This window comes from Bidens hawaiensis, unplaced genomic scaffold (assembly GCF_021521415.1).
Source record: "Bidens hawaiensis isolate Kalapana, Puna unplaced genomic scaffold, B.hawaiensis_p1.1 tig00007857_1, whole genome shotgun sequence".
NCBI lineage: Eukaryota > Viridiplantae > Streptophyta > Magnoliopsida > Asterales > Asteraceae > Bidens > Bidens hawaiensis.
Window position 1 is genome coordinate 447,616 of NW_027491544.1, and position 21,065 is coordinate 468,680.

The window sequence follows — 21,065 nt, forward strand, 5'->3', positions numbered from 1 at the left end:
CACACTCAGAAAAAGACACTATTCATTATTTGCATGGCCGGCTGGAGGGTGGCGACGGTCGGACCGTCGGCCGATGCATATAATTTTTAGGGGTCAAAATTTTTTGTATCTATATTTTTTATATATACATTTAAAAATATAAAACTTATAAAATATGAATTGCTCTTTACAATCTCATAATTATTTGGCCTGAAATTCTTTTTTATTCATATTCCATTTAATCAAGTTCAAATTATTGGACCCAAACTAAAACCAAAAACAAAAAATAAATAAATAAATAAAAACCCGATGCAAAATAAAAAAATAACGGTCGATTGAATTTCTCTTTGGTTCCTTTCTTCTTTACGAATGCTGAACAACGACCAACCCAGTTGACCACCACTATTGGTTCGCTGTTAACCGCCAGGCTCCTCCACGGTTGACAAAGCTAGCCACCATGGACCAAGTTATTTTTTTTCCCAATGTTATGAGAGTTTCACGGATCATTGGTTGACCGTTAGTTATTACGGTATTTGATTTTGATAATATATTTTTGAAAAAATTATAATTTTTGTCCTTTTGAATTGTCAAAATTATGGAATGGGTCCTTTTTGAAAATGAGTTTCACTCTCTATCATTTATTTGCATGTTTGGCTCGGTTTTAGTCCTTTACACTAACGAATGTTAAGTTTTTCAGTTAAGTCACCATATGTGCATTGCACATGAGGGCATTTTCGTCCTTTTACCCCTTAAGGACAATTTTTGTAACATAATTGAAACTAAAAGATTTAAAGGAAAAGCCCTATAAATGACAATATTACAAGAATTAGGTTTACAACCTGTAACTAATCAAAATCCACCACCACCACTCTCCTGATTACCATCTCCTGAACTGTCGTTCCCTGCTCCACTACCACTCGTCTCAGCAGACGCACCACCGTACCCTGCCAAAAACCCTGACAAGTTTATCCGAAACCTCCTCGGTGTCGGCACATGCCTTGAATGCCGCCGGAGATAGGAGAATGGCCGGAGAGTTGCCGATAGTTTCAATTTGGTCTGATTCAGGCATGATTTGATACGAGTCGTTGCAGATCTAAACGATTAGAAGGAGGAGGTGGTTCTGTTTTGTATGATTGTATGATGGTGTTTGGTTGTGCATAGTGTGAGGTGGTAGTAGGGTTATGGCGGCGGCAATGGCGGTGGTGGCGGCGGCGGTTGGGAAAGGAAAGAGAAGCTAGGGTTTCGCCGAAGTGCAACGACAACGGAGGCGGTGTTGATTTCAGGCTTAGATCGGGCGATGGAGAAGGATTCTGTGGCGATTGGTAATGTCTAAGTCCAAAAAAGGCTTTCCGGCAAGCCTCTACAGAGGGCGGCGCTGAGGCACGGGGGTTGTCTGCTGGAGAAATAAGGATTGGTGCTGGTGGTTTTAGGCCACAGTGGTGGTGTTGATTTCAAGAGAACATGATGGCGTTGGTGGTTTCAGACCTTGGTGGTGGGGGTTTCCTGACAAAGTTGAGTTGCCGGCGACGAGTTCTTCCTTCCGGGAAGAAGAGCTTGAGAGAGGGAGTGTGTGGTGAGAAATTGATGTAATCAAGTCTTTCCTAATGTTATGTGGGTCCCACCATTACATATTTATCTGTTTTTAAAAATTAAATATTAAAAGTTAATTTTTTTTTGCTTTATAACACAAATAGTCCTTTAATGGTAAAATGACCAAAATACCCTCATGTGCAGTGCACATGCTTACACTTAACTGAAAAACTTAACATCCGTTAGTGTAAAAGACTAAAACTGAGCCAAACATGCAAAAAAATGATATAAAGTGAAACTCATTTTCAAAAAGGACCCATTCCATAATTTAGCTAATTCAAAAGGACAAAATTTGTAATTTTTTATATATTTTTCTATGTTTATTGTTATAACATTAAGCATCGTTTAAAAAATTAGCTTATATATTTCGTACTCGTTAAGGCTATGGGCCTTTTTATTTCGGCTCGGCCGAGGTATTCAAATTCTTGAAGACGGCCCTGATCATTTGTTCAAGTTCTTTTGCACATGGTACGAGGGTATCATGCACAAAGGGTATTTCTTTTATGCTTTAATTGTACACAGGTGCGTGTTCACCTTATTTTATGTTTATATGTTGTGTTTAATAGACCATTGAACCTCAAATTCGCTTAATTTGACCTAATATTGCATTTTATCTAAGTCCAAATACTAAATATGTCAAAAATCTAAAACTTGGTAAAAATCCACCCGCCGCGATACGCAACCAATCCAAAACCCTAGTTTAGTTGATTTGGGTCGCGCTACGCAACCAAGTCCTTCCAGACCCGTCGCGATGCAAACCGGCACCTATGCAAACGCAAATTTGGCCGACAATCGGTTTTGATAACCAAATCCTTTCCAAACGAGTTTGATTCCAGATTATTCTTTAAGATATGAATGTGGACAGTTTTGTTATATCAAAATAGTTAACTTTTCCTCCAAGATTAACCCATAATTCGTGTATCTTCTTGATTTATTCCCAGTTAACCATTTTGCAATTAACATGCAAATCAAAAGAATTCTTTATCAATAAATCAATTCCCCTTATAAACCACTCTTGGCTTCTTTTAGATGGTTACCACAACTCAATTCACCGTTAATTTGTGTTCTTGGTGCTCAATTTCTCAATTCTTGACGTGTTGACTTTGTGAAGTCAAAGCTCTTGGATTTGGTTATCAAATGTTCATTAATTAGAGCCTTAGAGGTATGTAGTTTGATTTACGGTTATGGATTTTTTCATCAAAAACATGGGTCAAAGTTGTTGCCACTTGGACCTCATGTTTTGATGATTTGGTCCACTGTTATTGTTATGTTTGGATGCTAATTTCTCTTATTTCTTTCATGTATATCAATAACTAGTTTTTATCTTGTTTAAATTATTCGTTTTTTAATATTTTCGTTTCTATTATTGTGAATGTATTTTTTTTGGATTTTAGTTTATTTATTGTAAGAAGTTAATAATATTTTTGAATCTATTTTGATTAATTTATGCTGTGTTATGTTCATTTTTTAATGAAACGTTGAATGAATTATCTAAATTTTTATATTTATTCGTTTATGTTCATTTGTTATAATTTGGATATGATTTTGGGAAACTTTTCATTTAAGTTAAACTTAAAAGAAAACAGAATCGCTAATATAACTAAATCCATATTGAGAAATTAAATTAGGGTTTGATTACGGGGTTTGTTTTACATTTTACGTTTCTAATATTTATATATATTTTTTGTATTTTAATTTTATTTATTGTAAGAAAATTAATAATATACTTAGGGTTTGATGATGAAAGAGTTTCACAAATAAATGAGATGTTATAACCCGTTTAAAAGATATCTGGTTTGATGAGATCCATGACCCGCTTATTTGCTTTACTATAAAATTGTTTCATAATTATAAATAATATTTTTTTAAAAAAAATCGGATATTAATTTTTATTATATCCCTGTTTTATAGGATTTTCATATCAAATATTTGGTGAGATTATTTTTTAATATAATGAGATGTTATAACCCGTTTAATGGTAATCTGGTTTAGTGAGACTCATATCTGTGAATTCGGGTCAAATGCATGAGAAATAACCATTTACAAATAAAGCAATCCGATGGCTTGAAAGAAAATATGGAGGTTTCGTTTATATATATTTAAGATTGGTTTACATGAACAAATAAATTGGTTTAATTAGTTGTTCGGTTCATCTGAGGGGTCTTCTATGGCTTCAAGCTATGTTTAGGTAACATATTCCTATGGTGTTTTAATGCGGGTAATGGCAGTGTTACAGCTTATTATGTTTTTATGGAATACACACAAATACACAATGATTAGTAGTTGGTTTGGAATATGCATGTTGCATATTACCATACAACAGCATTTTCATTTATGACTTTCTGTCTCAACTAAGGTGTTTCATATTTTGAGAAAACCTTTAAACTGATCCACACCACCCAATGCATATGGTACAAGTTAATTAAGCGTGTCAATGATGGACCCTACTACTAGAAATAGCGAAAAGAAAAACATTATTAATATTATATTAATTAGTTTTTGCATTTGGTGTGGTCCATTTTACATTATTTTTGCATTTTTATTATAAATTTCAATCTTACAGTAAAGATAGGTGTAGCTACAATTAAGAAAATTGTCATATGTATTCGGCTGATGAATTCAGTGTATATTCAGCTTTTGTGACATCAAAAAAGATATGGGATATATGGTCCGGAAGCTAATGATGCTTGTCTTTCAATTGAAAATAGGTTATATTTTAGTATTTTCAATTGAAAATAGGTTATATTTTGAAAACTGCATATTAAAATTTCATATATTATATTTTTTGATATTTTTTTAAATGTTTTTTTCAACCGGGTGTCACACGGGTATGCAGTCTAGTATAAATGCATAATATATACACATAACTTTAAATTCCTATAATGAAACAGTCAGTTACAATTGTATACTAGTTCTAAACTGTTAAACTAACATGTAAAATAGACTGTATATATTTCAAACAAGTTGTCTTTCGCAAGTTTGGATGGCTTATCTTGTGTGTCTTCATAAGCTTGGTTGTCAGTTGCAACTCTAAGGCTGCGTGCTATGGTGGGGGGCTTCGAAGCCCCTCCACAGTGTCACGTCAGCGCCACGTGGGCACTGGGGGCATCGAAGCCCCCAGGGCATAATGCCCCTCTATGGTGAGGCGGCTTCGAAGCCCAACCTTTTTTTTTTATAAAACAAAAAAAACAATACAAATAAAAATAAAAAACATACAAATAAAAAAACCAATACAAATAAAAATAAAAACCCTACAAATAAAAATAGAAATCCTATAAATAAAAATATAACCAATGCTCGTCGTCGTCGTCCTCGTTTGCATATTTGGCCAATATCTTTGCTCTTCTTTTTTCTATCACCGCCCGTGACACAGGATCTAGATACGATAGATCTTTTGTGATGAGCTCGAGTTCCTTTTGTTTCGTTCGCTCCAAGTGGATCACTTTGTATTCCGCAAGCATCGCCTTTCTTTCTTCGTGCACCTTCATGAGGCCCTCCTATTTTTGTTTTTTAAGGTTGGCAATCTCGGTTAGCCTCCGCTCCAAGTTTTCAAGATGGGAGCTCATGTTGGAACTCTTAGAGGATGTGGTTCTGGACGAAGATCCTCCACATCTAGCCGCCGCCTTGGCTTTATCTCTTCCTACCAGCCGTGGCAACTCATCCGGTTCGTCAAAAATTAATTCCGGATCCAACTCGTTTAGATTAATTTAACAACGACCATCGGACATGGGTTGCGACGGCAATTGATCGGCCGAAGTAGACGTTGTCTTTGACCGTTTGGAAGGTCGCTGTGGTGATGATGTCGGGACCGTATGCCACTTTGGCGAGCTTATGCATTGTCTCCAAACATCCAACATGCTAAAATCTTTATTATAAAGGGCTTTGTATTGTTTTAAGCAGGCCTCCAACACATCGGCATCGCCCATGCCGCTTTTTCTGTTGTTCACAACGCGGGGTTTGAGCGGATGTGAAGTCGGTTATTTGTGTGCATAAAGACTTCCATTTGTTGTAGACGGAATCATTCCCGCGATACTCTCCTCGACTCATTAAAGCAAAGAACTTGATGCGTATTTGTACCCAAAACTCCGGCGAATGTTTGCCATCACCTTCAATACATATAAAAGCTTAATATTAGTAAAAAAAATATAACATGGAAAACATATAAATATTTTTATAATATACCTTGAATCGAGTCTTCGAAAGAGTCGATCCACGCTAACGCTAACGCCATTACCTCGCCCGCTTCCCACATTTTTCGTTCGCCCTTTTCGGTTGTTCGAATGTCACTCGGGTTCTTTTTTTATGACTTCTTTTTGGACGCCGGACTTGCGTTTCGGGTATTTGGATTTGTGGTACTTGCGAGGACGTATACGGCATTGGCGCCCGAAAGAACATATCGGGGGTAAACGGTGGCATGGGTGGAGGAATCATCGGTCATTGTTGGTTTGCATAGAACGGGTTACTAAGGTCGACGTTATTTGCAAGCAAACTATCCCACCACATACAACTCGGATCCCACGGGTTTTGATTCGGGTTCGGGTTTGAGTTTGGTGTTGAGCTTGAGCTCGTGTTTGGGTTCGGGTTCGAGTTAGGATTAATTATTTGGTGTGAAGATGAATGTTGTGAAGATGGTTAAATTTGGTGTGAATATGAAAATTGTTTGAGTAAAATTGAGAAAAATATTTGAATTTATATAGAAATGTTAATTTTAATTTTTTTTAAACGGCTAGGAATATGACCGTTGGGGTGCCCCCCTCCCTCACCTCCATCCGCGCCCATCGTCCCCTCCACCTCTCACCCCTCCACGCCCCACCTGACCGCGCCCCCCGGTGGTGTTTGAAGCCCACCGCGCCCCTCCACCCCTCTTCCGCGCCCCCATAGCGTTTAGTCTAATTGATGCAGGATTATTTTAATAACAAAACCTCCAAAATTAGTGGAGTTGCCAACAAGAATATTTTTATCGAAAATAGGAGTAAATCTCCTTGTGTCAAGCAATTAATAAAAAAAACCTTTATGGTGTGTTCGTTTCACAGAATATGGAATGGAATGGAATAGAATTGGAATTTAAATAGGATTTGGAGTTGGAAGGAATTGGATTTAGAATTGGCTTAGGTTATTCATACACCAATGAGGTTATTCACACACCAGGAGGGCCTATATGAGTCGTATAGGGCCTCTACGACTCGTATAGGTGTAGTGTCAAGTCATTTTCGGTCAGGAATCAGTTTTCATGTATTTTCATCGTATAGCCCCTATACGAGCCGTATAGAGCTATACGACTCGTATAGAGTCTATTTGACTCGTATAGTATTTTTTTTAAAGATTTTTTTATTACAAAATATTAAAAAGAGCATCCGAGTTATTTACAAAATAGAAACACATAATTTAAAAGTAAATATTTTGCTATATACATAAAAATATATGAACAACATGAGCGTTTTTGGGTAACGACTTTTTATATGTGGTCATGCAATCCATTTTGGTTGACGTCCATGTGAGTTATCTAAGCTTTTAAAATATAACTGCCATAAAAATAATTACGTTTGGAGCAAGAAAAACTGATACATGGCCTGTACGGGTCTTATACCATCTATACGGCTCGTATAGACTATAAAATAATTATAAATATCTGGACAAAGTACAGCTGACATGCTGTCTATATGAGTCGTATAGACCCTATACGGCTCGTATAGGTCTATACGGCTTGTATAGGGTCTATACAAACAAGAATATCTATACAACTCGTATAGGGTCTATACGGCTCGTATAAACTGCAAAACGCTGTCACACTGTCACCTACGTATGCATGTTAATAAGTTAGGCCTATACAACTCGTATAGACCCTATACGAACCGTATGGCCTTATTCAAACACCGATGGTGTTTGTATATAATAACCCTTCGGGAATTTCAACATTCCAATAAGAATTGGAATTTGAAGAAATTGAAATCCAATTCCATTCTTGATGTGTTCGTTTGACAAATGAATTGAAATCGAGTTTTTTTTTAATGAGGATAACGGCAGAAACATTTTAGTTTTTTAGATTTTCCATTATGATTTTTTTATTGTTTTTTTAGGGGTTTTCTATTAAGATAAAAACCCACTCAAAAAATATTTAAAATAGTAATAAAAAATTCATAACTCAAAATATAAATCGAAAACAAAAAACTAAAATTTTTATTCGTTGTTCTCGTTAAAAAAAAATCTTGAGAAAAGATTTAAACGAATTCACTTGAAATGCTTCACATTTTGGAAGGATTTAGAATCTCTTTATTTAATGGAATTTGAAAGAATTGAATTCCAATTCCAATTCCAATTCTTTGACAACCGAACACACCAAAATGGAATTAAGATTTCAATTCCAACGAAACGAACAAGTCATATCATGGGATGTTAATTCCAATTCCTTTAAATTCACAGGAATTCGATGAAACAAATGCGCCCTTAAAAGGAACCCATACAATTTGATGGAAATCATTCTTAAAAGTTGGAGGTTTCACTTATTATGGGTAATTGCATGCTTATGAATGGCATTTCATATGCGCTACCTGCTTAAGCTCATGAGGGAGCACAAATTAATGGTGGGCCTAGGCTTTCAAAGGAAATTCAACTAAATATGGATCATAATTTATCTAATGATGCTGGAACTAAATTTATTGGACTGGATAATAAGGATATTTCAATTAGTCTAGGAGTTTAAGATTAAGGGTCTGTTTAGTATAGGGTAATAGAATGGACAAGAGAAAGTAATGGACAAAGGAATAAAATGAATCATTATCATTGCATTGCCTTGTTTGATTACCACATAGGGATGAAATGAATCATAACTTTATTAAATAGTAAACAATAAACAGATAATATTTTTATCAATTAATGGAATGGTAATAACATAATACGATATAATAATAAAAATATAATAATTATTATAATTTAATAGAGTTATACTATAATAATAATAATAATAATAACTATTATTATTATTATTATTATTATTATTATTATCATTTTTCATTCCATTCCTTGAAGGAATGAAAGAAAAAACATCTTTTACTAAGGAATCAAAAATGCTATATATGAAAGGAATTGCATTCCTTAGGAATGATTCATTCCATTGATTAATGACAACCAAACTTGTTTTATTTCATTATTTGGAATGATCAATTTCATTCCACCTATCATTACTTCATACCAAACACTACCTAATACAAATGTTGAAGTTCAAATGAAGGTCAACAATTCGAACAAATCACGAGCCGAGGTCCTGTTTGATCCAGGTGGTACCGGTCCAAAGTCGAGCGGCACGACACATGAAGTTCACGTTTTTACGTTAGTGATAACAAACCGAGATCGGGTTGATGTTCCGTTTGATCCCAGTGGCTTTGATCGAAAGGCAAAAGGTGAGTTTTTTCGAAGAAGGGGAGAATGATGTAGGATTATTTCATAATTTTAATTTTTATTTTAGTATCTTTTATTAGTTTAATTTATCTTGTTTCCAATTATATCTCTTTTTATTTTAGTATAAGTTAGGGTTGAGAGTTATGTAATTTGGAGTCTTGATTAAGTTTATTGATAATTTAACATCACCAAAAATACGGGCCAATTTTGTCAAATAATAAATATGATGGACTAAAATTATGCTTGGTATAAATAATGGGTAAAATAAGGCAAAGAAAGAAAATAAGTTTATGTTAGGGAATGAAGTAAGGAGACTCCATCCCACATCGGAGGAAGGAAGAAATATAAAGCACTTTATAAGAAGAGAACATTCCATGGTAATGTTCTTATAGTGCCAACCACTCTCCCTAGTCCTAGCGGAGGGTGCGCACGGGCTTGGGCGCAATGTGGCGCTTTGATGGCGCACTTCGCTCGCTCGCATCGTCGCGAGCCGCTTAAGAGCCGCCTTTGTAGTTTTGGATAATGAGGCGAAATTGAGATATAGCAAGTTACCAAAAGACCAGGGACTAAAAATGGACAGATTTGAAACTTTGCATCTTCGCGATACGCGAAGAATCTGAGTTGCATCTTCGCGATACGCGAAGTTGCGAGACACGTCACAGGACACGTGTAATCACGCGGTGACATGTGGCGACACGTGGCAAGCCTACGCGGCGACTCAGCGAAACTAGTGCAGCTTCGCGATACGCGAAGTTGCAAGAAAATTTCTATAAATAAATCGGGCATGGGGGTGTTCCTCGTTCATCCAACACACTCCCAATCACATATATAACCTCGATAAACATACCATAACCCGATATGTCGATATCCCGCCAAGTTTTACCACGATATGCGTGCCATAACCCTACCTAAAATACTTTCTCGACTTACCTCCAAGTAGAAGTGCGGTCTAAGTAAAGCATAGGCATTTCGTATAAATAAGCCATTCAAGGTATGGGTTCTGCCCGATTATTATATTATAAGTGGCTTAGACCCTAGTCGGGGATATAGCCCGTACCTTGATTTTATAAAATGGAAATAGATTTCATAAAGTCGAGATTATAGATTAAATAATGTTTCTTTATTATATATAAAGATTTTACAAATATTTCTTATAATAAAAGAAATTCGAAATGTGCGTTTCTTCATGAAGAAGAAACAAAGGTTATAAATGAATAACAAAAGAAAGGACTAGAGGTCCTTATATTTTATAAAGAGATAAATGTCAAGGTAAAGGTTATGCAATCGGACTAAAGGTCTGAAGCTAGATCGTTGATCTAGTACTTATAAAACGTTATTCTCGTACTATAGGTCCGAGGTAACAAGACAAATTGGTGAGAAACACCAACCAAGAAGAAAGGTGAATACGTCCAACTTTTTATAAAACAAGCCTGTGAATGTTTGCATGGGATTATATCCCTAAAACTTTATAAACAAAAGTAATGCTGGCCCTCAGGCTATTGTATATGTTTGTTTGGATCCTTACATATATGGGTAGACGGTGGGCACACCGCACCACACTTGCTAACGCCTCCGCCACGTTGGGCCAGACCTAAGTAATGTCCGAGAGGGGATTATCTCGTGTATATTGATAGTTGCTAAGACCTCGATGCTACGGTATCGCTGAGAGGTTTCAAGTATAACTGGAGGTTTATAATAGTAAATTTAACTCAGTTGTTTCCTAAGCCACGATGGGCCGGGTCATAAGATACCCGAGGGGATAACTAAGTAACTTAAATGTTTTGTGTCAGCGTGTTCACCAGCATGTGTTGCTGACGTATTTTTATAACTGTTTTACAGGTAATGGAGAATAGGTGTTTGGAGACAAGAGATAACCGTTAGATGATCTGATGACTCAATGGATGTTTATTATTAAAATAATGTAAACCGTGGTTTTACTTGCCAAACACTTTGTATAAATCAAACGGGTGTTTTAAAATCTCGTCTTATGAATATAATAATATTTATTAAAGTCTTCCGCTTTACAACCTTAAACTCTGGTATATTTACAAAACAGGTACCAACTTACGAGTCACACGCCCAGGTCCTGAGCTGGGGTGTGATAGATAAAGAACATTGTTCTTGGAACTTCGGTTCAATGTATCCTCTTTCGATTAATCATGAGTTTCTCGAGCCATTGATCGCTTCCGAAATGGCATCACTAATTATCAGTGTTTTCAAAACATAAGGGAAAATCTCATAAAATAGTAACAAACTTTTAAAAGTGTTTCAATTAGGTCACTAATGCATATTTTCCCCAAATCGGGTCTCACTAAATCTTCAAATCAAGTTTCATCGATTTTTTTTGTGCGTCAAGAAAGAAATGAAGGATAAGATGTGAGGGTTGGAATTTGCAATATATGTAGTTAAATTTAAAAAATTAAAAAAAAACGTTAATTGTATTAAAATTTAAAAAGAAAAAATAAAATTCACGTCACCACTCAGCGTCAACTTCAAAAAAAAGATAAAAAAATTTCCTATGTGAAACAAAGAAGAAAAAGGCTAAAAAAACATGTTAAAACATTTAATTTAATCAAACATGAAAGTTGAGTGACTTAATTGAAACCCTTTTTAAAATTGAGTGACCTAATTGAAATACTTTTGAAAGTTGGTTACTATTATATGAAGTTGCCCCCAGAACTCTTAAATCTGCTGATTAAACCTGTAAACAAACACAACCAGTACTACTAGTACCACTAATTACTCTTGAATTACTGGTCAGCTAGTTGTACTAGGATTTTCAATATATATTACTATTCTATGAAGTTGCCCCTATATTAAAATCACATTTACTAATGCTTCGTAAGTGAAATCCTCTTCCTGTCCGAACGAAAAAAGAAATACAATGGCTGAAACGTAAAGAAACTGCATTCATTAACCAAACCTAAAATCAAATTTGAAATATTTTCAAATTCACTGAAACTACATGATTTAATTCCATTTTGCATTAAAGTCAAACAAGACAAATGCTGCCTCTTCAGTCACTTCTCTTAGTGTTAACTGCAGAATTTTGGTCTGTCAACATCTTAATAACATTAACCAGGGCTCGCAATCGGTCCCACACATTCAACCCGTACAAAGCCTCCACAAGCGACTGCTGAAACTCAAACCCGTTTTCCGCAACAGGATACTACAGAAAAAATTCGAAAACAAATTAATAAGATGAACCGTTTGGCGATTATAGTCTTAACAAATAAAAGCTTCCAAAATTTAATTACCTGGATTGGTTTTGGTATTTTGGTTTTGATCAATGGCCACCATCTATCCTCCACCACCGATTTCACAAGGCAGCAAGCACGCAGCCCTTCTACGCCAGCAAACCGTCCAAATCCACTGTCTTTTACACCACCGAATGGGAGAGACTGCCAACATATAAATCAAAAGTTCAAAGTAAATAACCTATTTTCCCATCAGTAAATATTAATAGCCTCCAAGTATACAAGCGATCAATTCAGAAAACTGTATATTATGAGGACAAGCAAAACAAACTGAACCACTTATTTCTTAAAGAAAATTTTAATAAAAGAAAAGGGTATAAATTTAACTGTATCTAACATTTCTCTTCCATTTTTAAAAATGAACAAATTAATTTAACTGTTTGATTATGTAAATAACCTACACATAGTAAATGGTATAAAATAAATAAAAAAAAATTAAAAAAGCACATGAACAAATTAGTTTGATGGTTTTTTATGTTATAATCTACACATGCGTATGTAAGCTAGAGCTGTTTGCAAGCTTAACAGCCGCCTGGTGATACATATCTCAATATGTGTAAGAAACACCAAACTAAAAGAATTTAAAAATAAGTGAGCAGGCTCGAGCTTTTTACAACTCTAATATAAGCAGGAAATTCTAATAAAAAATATGAATCACTGATCCAAAGATTAAATAGCTCCCATTTTGTTTCACATGTTCTGATCAAAATTTAATGTTCTGAAATGATCCTCTCTATACATACATATGTGTGTTTGTGTGTGAATTTTACCTGGCACATGTAATTGGAAGCAAAGTCATTAATAGCAGCAACACCACAATGTAACTGTGAAGCTATGAATCTAGCACGACGCTGACTGCCAGAAAAGACAGCACAACCGAGCCCATACTTGGAGTCATTTGCAAGCTTAATAGCCTCCTCGTCAGTACTAAACTTCATTATTGGCATTATCGGTCCAAACGCCTGCTCACAAAATCATCTCACGTCAGTTAAATCTAAAAGTCAAGTCAACAAAGAACTAGTTAGTTAACAAGTAACAACCACTTACTTCCTCTTGCATTAACCTCATTTGGTGGTTGACATTTACAATGACAGTTGGCGGAAAGTATTGGTCAACAGCACCTTCACTAATATTCCTCACACTTCCTCCACCTACAATTTCTGCTCCTTTATCTACAGCATCGTTTATCAGGCTTTGAAGCCTTTCTGAATGGTCTTGCATGCATATTGCACCCATGTCGTATTTTCCTGCCTGAGGTGGACCCTATATAATATAATTGAAAGAATCGGTCAAACGGGTCGGAAGTTGTTTAAAGTGTAATTTTAATGCATATACCACGAAAAACCACTATACTTTCTTATTTTTCACGAAAAAGCCCCCAGCTTGTAAAAAATACAAGTAAAAGTCACTAAAACTAATTACTGTAAATTAAAGTACCTAAACATCAGGGGTATGCATCAGTCGGTTTTGGGGATTGAAAATTTTGGGCCAAAATCTTTTTGTTAAAAAGTGATTAATTGATTATTAAAGATTTGGGCTACATTCTTATGAATTGCTTGACATTCAAAATTAAAAATGAAAATTGATAAATTTGGTTCGGTTTGAATTGCATGCAAAACCAAAACTGCAGAAAAATTCGGTTTTTACGAAAACATAAAACCAAACCATATCTAAAATGCGCATTGTTGTGAAACGTTTTTAGGATAATGACTTGTTAACTCCTAGATTGGTCCAATTCTGATAAAAGTGGCACTCTTCAATGTTAACAAAATAAAATAATTTTCTATACCATCTTAGTTTGACCAGTTTAAGAGTTAACAGTCATTGTTTCAAAAACTTTCAAAGGTGCATGCAATTTAGACAGGTTTATCGACTTCAATGTACAAAATTAATTTAGTGTCTTTTTCGTGTATTTTTTACAAGCTGATGGACTTTAATATATCAAAATTAGGTTCCGTGACGTTTTCGTGAAAAATAAGAAAGCATGTTGGTTGTATATATTAAGTACTAACCTATCGTTTTACTCAAAAGGTTAAATTATTATTGTAATAATAAATCTGCTGTAATCTGTTTAATCCATTAATGACTTAAAAAAATAAATGAACAAAAGAATACTTACAGCTGTAACAGATTTAACTATCTTAACAATGCAGCTACAAATGCAGGATAGATGTCTTTATGAACATAAAATCTCTCTGCACCAGCACAATTCTGTCCACTTGATTGCAGGGCAGCCCTAATAGCAACTTGTGCGACCTACATTCAATAATTTATGACATTAAAATTGACTTTTGCTGACATCATTATACAAATTCACCAAAAGTCAAGCAATCATACATGAGGCACATCTACATCTTCACACACAATAAATGGATCTTTTCCACCAAGCTCAAGTGTCACTGGTATCAATGTGTCTGCAGCCTTTCTCATTATCTGCATTTACTCATTTCCAATAATGAACTAAGAAATAGTTTCAAAGATAAATAAACTTTTATTTACAATAAATAATGTCATACCAAGGCCTGTAAACGAACCGAATGTTCAGTGAACAGTTCGTTGATTCAAATTTACAATAAATAATATCAAGATTGAAAATCATACCAAGGCCTGTAAACGAACCGAATATTCAGTTAACTGTTCGTTGACTAAAAAACGAACGAATGTGAACATAACTTCTTGTTCTATGCCTCATTCGTTCATTCAGGTTCATGAATGTTTGTTCGTCTACGTATGGTCATGTTCGTTAGTTTACGTATGTTTAACTTCATTTGTTGGCAACTGACAACATACGTTTATATATTCAATTAAACTTTTTAGACACTACAATTTAGTATAGTTTTGTTGATTCACCCGACAGATTGATGTACACGTTTAATTTTAATAAGTGTTCGCCAGGTTATGTTTTTCATCTATATTCATGTATGTTTGTTCGTTTATGTTGGTTAACCATTTATTAATACTATTATCAAACGAACATAAATGAACCCAAACGCACTCATTTTTTTAATAAACAAACACAAACACGCTTATTTTTTTAACGAACGAACACGAAAAAGAAAACCCTGCTCATTTAATTGTTCGTGTTCGTTCAGTTTGTTTACAAGCCTAAATTTATTCATACCATTCTACCAACACCGGGTGATCCAACAAATATGATTTTGTCAACTGAAGACACCAACGCTTCTCCTGTTTCAGCAAACCTGCATAATTCAGAGTTTTAACCACCTAATTAAAGATTTAAAAATTACATAATAAAATCGGCTTACCCTGTTATTACTTCAACAAGATTTTCAGAAGCACCTACAGCTGCAAGGGCAGTTTGGAGAATTCGCACATAAAAACACCCAGACCAACTTGCGTGTTCAGAAACCTGCAAAACAATAAACAGACCCAACCAATTTTAAAAACTATAATGATTTATCATTATTTTTGGTATAAGAATAACATACCTTGACAACTATACCATTCCCAGAAAATACAGCTGCTAAAACTGGATTAAATAAGTTATGGAACGGATAATTCCATGATACAATAGCTCCAACAACACCCAGAGGGTGAAATTCCACCTTTGCTGACTTGTGAAGCATTGATCTTCCACATGATCTAAAAGAATACCAAAATAAATAGAAAAACAATTCATACAATTGTGATGATAATGATGAATACTATTGGTATACTAAGAATACTTCTTACTATTATTAGGACATGAACATAACTTATATTCATTTAATTAAACAAAAAAACATGAAAACATCTCGTTCGTTCATTTATGTTCGTGAACGTTCGCTCAAATTGGTTTATGCTCACTCATTTATGTTCGATCATTAATATATTCGTTTAAATTCTTTAAGAACATTTCAATTTAGACTTGTTTTATTAACTTTTTAGGCCCAACGCGTTCACATTTACGATTAACTGGTTGTAGCGAAGTTATGCCCGTTCATCTATATCGTTTACGTTCGTTAATTTTTCATTCATATTGTAAACAAACAAACATAAATGAACACGTTCACTTGCTTAACGAATGAACACGAACAAGAAAACTCCGCTTGTTTAATTGCCCATGCTCAATCATTTGTTCGGTTAAAGTTAAACAAACGAACTAGACCATGCTTCGTTCGTGTTCCTTCGGTTTGTTTACGGCCTAACTCCTAAGTCTATTATATAAATTTTAACAGAGAAAATTCAATACCTGTACTCCGGTTTTAGCCACTTCTCACCCTCTGAAAGAAGCCAAGTAATTTTCTCACATGTTGTCATTATTTCACCCATAGATGCATCCACCATAGTTTTTCCAGTGTCACGTGACGAGACTCTATAAAATAAATATTAATTAGTGATTTTGTAATTTACTCATTATTGTATTAAGAAAATAAAACTTACTCGCATATAAGGTCTTGATGTTCAATAATATACTTCAAAAGCACACGCAAAAACTGACGCCTTTGCTTGAAGCTACTTTTTGCCCATACAGTCTGGGATTTCATAACTTGTGCTACGCGCTCTTTTACCTAAGCACAATTTGATGAACGCTAAGTTTTACGACAAATAATTAACAAAAGTTTTGTTATAGATGTAAATTTCTTAACACAAACCTCATGAGGCTTTAGTGCAGGGAAGTACCCTAGGTACTTCATTGTTGCAGGCTCATAGCATTGAACTTTGTCAGTTTGTCTTCTTGAAGGTATCTAAAATATAAAAACATGAAAAAGGAACTAAATACGGTTTCAAATGCTGATAATCATGTTAATATCTTGAAACATAAACAAGAAACTTACATAAATGAAGCTATTCTCTTTGGGATGTCCATCATCTATAACTGTTTAACATCCAATAAATGTAAAGTATTATAAGTGTCAAATAAACATATCAAAAACAAGCATCCACATATCAACTACAGACACAAAAATATGCATGCATCTAAATAAAGCAAAAGATGTATAAAGAGTGGCATGCTTGTAAATCTGTTGTATTATGTCGTTAGTTAGCTTGATTTATGCTTCTTAGTAGTTGACCTGTGTTGCTATAATTTCCCCCAACAAGATATATAACACAACACCTTTGCTGCATTAATACTCCATTCCACATAAACTGGCACATGGCATGACTCTAAACTAATAACTATTACCACTTTTAGAATACTATTGCAGTCCTAAAATTTAAACAAAACTAGAGGTGGGCAAATAAACCGGTTAACCGAACCGTTCTGAAAATCGAACTGAAACCGAACCAGTTTGAAACCGATTATGTAGAAACCAGTTTGGAACCGATTGAAACCGTAGGTTTGGAACTGGTTTGTAATTTTCTCCACCAAAACCGGTTAACCGAACCGAAACCGGCCAAAACCCAAACTGAAACCGATCAAAACCCGAACCGAAACCGATGGTAACACGATAAGAAACCGGTTTCAACCCGAACCGAAACCGATCGTAAACCGGTTTTGACTTTTTTTTACCAAACCGACCGGTTTTGAGTTTTAAACCGGTTTGTGCACCTCTAGAAAGAGGTCAATAATTAATTATGTCTTAACTTTTGTTGCTAACTTGCCCCCAACACTGTTGCTGCATTACTCTAAATTAATCAACATTTTTATAAAACACCATTACATTCTAGCCCTAAAATGAATAAAAGTTGAAGTCAAAATCAGCTGATCCTTTGTAAACATACAGCATCTAGCATTATAATCAACACGGCACATTGATGCACTTATATCAAATAAAGCCTAGTTGAATCAATTACACATCGCAATCTGCAAGGAGAGAGAACGTATTAATACCGTCGGATGCGTCGACGTCGATGGAAGGTATGTTAGAAGGAATGAGCATCAGTAGGAGCTTGCAGATCACGAAGGCGAATGCGATCACGATCAGAGGCCACAGTAACGCCATTTGAAAACTAGGGCTTGAAATTGATTGATATTGATGTTGAGAAAGAAAGAAAGAAAGAAAGAAACAATCTAGTAGCTGAGTATTGTTGTTGAGATTAGAGAGAAAGTATATATTCTCACATGGACTCCTTGTACCCAAAACCAACCATATAAAATCGGACCGGACCGGACCGGACCGTATAGTTTAATTATATATATCGTCTAAATATTTTATATATTATATATGTATGTGTATACAAATATACTAAAAGACATAATTAAATAAAAATTATTAATGCTAACGGTAAATGAAAAAATGTGGGCTAAGCCCAATCTAAAACGCAAGGGACTTTAATTTGCCTTTTAGAGTTGCTGTAATGGTATTTGTTAAATTCTGTAAATTATTAAGAGCTATACAATTACATATCATAAATTATTTTGTATAAAACCCCAACAAGTCCAAACCGTGAAACCAAACCGTTACTAACGGTTCAGTTTGGTTCGGTTTAAGAGTTCAACGGTTTGGTTTTGGTTTACGAAAATAAAAAATCGTTACTAACGGTTTAATTACGGTTTGACATAAAAACCGCGAAAAAGGGACCGTGAACACCCCTACCGTGAATGACTGTCTAATATTTATTATTTATCTACTTTTTATATAATTATTTTTTAAAGATACTACTATTGATTTTTTTTAAGATATAATTAATAAACCTACTGTTGTAAACAAACTGAACCGAACGAGACTTTGTTCTCGTCCGTTAAGCTTTTGTTCGACAAAGGGTTTGTTCATGAACACTATACCGAAAGAAAATTAGTGTCTGTGTTCGTCAATTAAGGAATTGAGATTGTTCATGTTCGTTCGTTAATATTGTAAACGAGCGCTAACAGACACTAGTGGACGAACGAGCACTAATGAATGAGCAAGCACACACAAACACTAATGGAAACTAGTGGACAAGCAAGCAAAAACAACCCTAACACGAAGGAGGTCGGAGTCTGGCAACGTGGTGGAGGAAGCCAGCGTTACTTGAATGGGTTTAGGGTTCATCTTTTAACCTTGTTTATATCTAAGGGTAGAAAAAACATATTATTAAAAAATATTAGTTATAACATATTATTGCATGTACCTTATCGGACAGATATACAAACCTACGCGAGTAGCAGGACGTAAATGAACACATTACCGAGCATTCATGGACACTATTGAACAAACGCGTCATCCGTTCGTGCTCATTTAAGTTTACCAAACAAAAATTTTAGTTCATGTCTAGTTCACTTATTAAATGGACGAGCATAAACGAACTTCCCGTTAAACGGTTCGTCGGAGGTTCACCAAACATCCGGTTCGTTTTCAGCCCTAATTAAACCGTCAAAACGCCGGACAATATGTCTTAACTACTGGGTTTGGTTTGTTGTTTTATGAAACCATAGTTAACGGTTTGATCTATACTTCCGCTTTTATGAAACCATAGTTAACGGTTTGATCTATACTTCCGTTAAAACTGACTTTGAGGGGTTGCCAGTTATAGCTATAGGAAGAGCCGAAGAGGGAATCCGAGGGATGATCAACTCTGCAAATAAAGATCAAAACTTGAACCCTCGTATAGGTATGCAATTGAGAAAAGCACAACCATTGAAACGGGCAGTCCGTATTTGTATCAGAAGTTGACTCAAATGCAGTCAATGTATCTAAACATATTTACTGGATGGAACACTTAGCTGAACACTTCACATGTAAGTCAAAAACATTAGTAACAACTCGAACTGAAACAGACTCAAAAGGGTAAACATGTTTACATTTAAGTCACAAAATCAGTAAAACATAAAACGTTATTACACACACTAGCATAGCTGATTAAGCTTAGCAAAGCATTCACCCTATTTTAACATCACTCACACACATGCCTCTCCACTACTCATATTCCAAAACTCCACTTCACGTTCCACAACACTTAGAAAGACCCCCTCCGCTTTTGATATCACCTCAGGTGACACTTTCTGCAGGCACCGATCTACAATATCCCGCAACGACTCCAAATCCATCATTGCCCCATCGTTCACAGGTCTCCTGCAGTTCCCGAGGAATGTTATTCCCCTCTTCAAGGCAATGAGCAAAGCTTTGTTGATACACAACCTCAATCGCCCAAAAAGCTGTAATTGCCACCGCATATTCGATTTCTGAACCCGTTAAGCTTTCCAGAAACCTGTAACACCACTCAATCAACAAGTTTTCAAGTAGTACTTCTTTAACACCAATCATTAGGGGGTGCATGAAACCGGAAAAAAAAAATGCCCAAAATGAAAATATATATCCGAAAATACCAAACCGAAACAAAAACCAACGGTTTGGTTTTATGCCTTTGTATAAAACTCAACTTATAGTTCGGTTTTGGTTTTAGAGGTAACAAAAACCGGAAAAACCGAAACAAAACAAAAACAGCCGGTTTGATTTTATGTTTTTGTACAAACCGAACTGGTTTTTCGTGTAACAAAAACTGAAAACAACAGAACCGAATATATAGATTTTCATTTTTATTCTAAGTAATCTATAAGAATTTGATACATATATAACTCAAATATTTTAGCCCATATGTAAAAAAAATCAATTAGTTACTAATTAACAAAATGATTAGGCTGTAATTCATTATTTCGGGCTAATTCTGTTGTTGTTTTCCTAAGCTGAAAAAGCAAATCCGAGAAAACCAAAGTTTCGATTTAGTCCAAAACCGAACCAACGGAACCGTGCTTAGGCTATCATCAAGTACATAAAGAAGCATAAATGAATAACAGAAAAGCAGATAGGCAAACAAAGTTAAATATAAATGATAAAAGCAAATGATAGGGTACCTGCAATATTTGACGTTTGCGTTTTGCGGGACGACGCTGGTGAGTGAAACGTGAAACTTTGCAGCTTGTTCTTTAAACCACTTGATCTCGTCGTTCAGAGAAGCCACACCGCCTAAGATCACTTCCAT

The 21,065-nt window shown here is 35.1% G+C and overlaps 2 pseudogenes across 2 annotated transcripts; both read right to left on the reverse strand.

Annotated features, from left to right (window-relative positions):
- Positions 1–11,939: 11,939 nt before the first annotated feature.
- LOC143636261 (aldehyde dehydrogenase 22A1-like) lies at positions 11,940–18,109 on the reverse strand (annotated as a pseudogene). Its single transcript, XR_013154207.1, has 14 exons — positions 17,998–18,109; positions 17,000–17,040; positions 16,817–16,909; positions 16,605–16,732; positions 16,414–16,536; positions 15,671–15,824; positions 15,488–15,591; positions 15,343–15,421; positions 14,559–14,654; positions 14,341–14,477; positions 13,269–13,484; positions 12,992–13,183; positions 12,222–12,365; positions 11,940–12,133 (listed from the first exon to the last, which is right to left on the reverse strand). The product of XR_013154207.1 is annotated as an aldehyde dehydrogenase 22A1-like (transcript).
- A 1,840-nt stretch (positions 18,110–19,949) lies between these two features.
- LOC143636262 (putative bifunctional TENA-E protein) lies at positions 19,950–21,065 on the reverse strand (annotated as a pseudogene). The gene is made up of 2 exons (XR_013154208.1): positions 20,938–21,065; positions 19,950–20,294 (listed from the first exon to the last, which is right to left on the reverse strand). The product of XR_013154208.1 is annotated as a putative bifunctional TENA-E protein (transcript).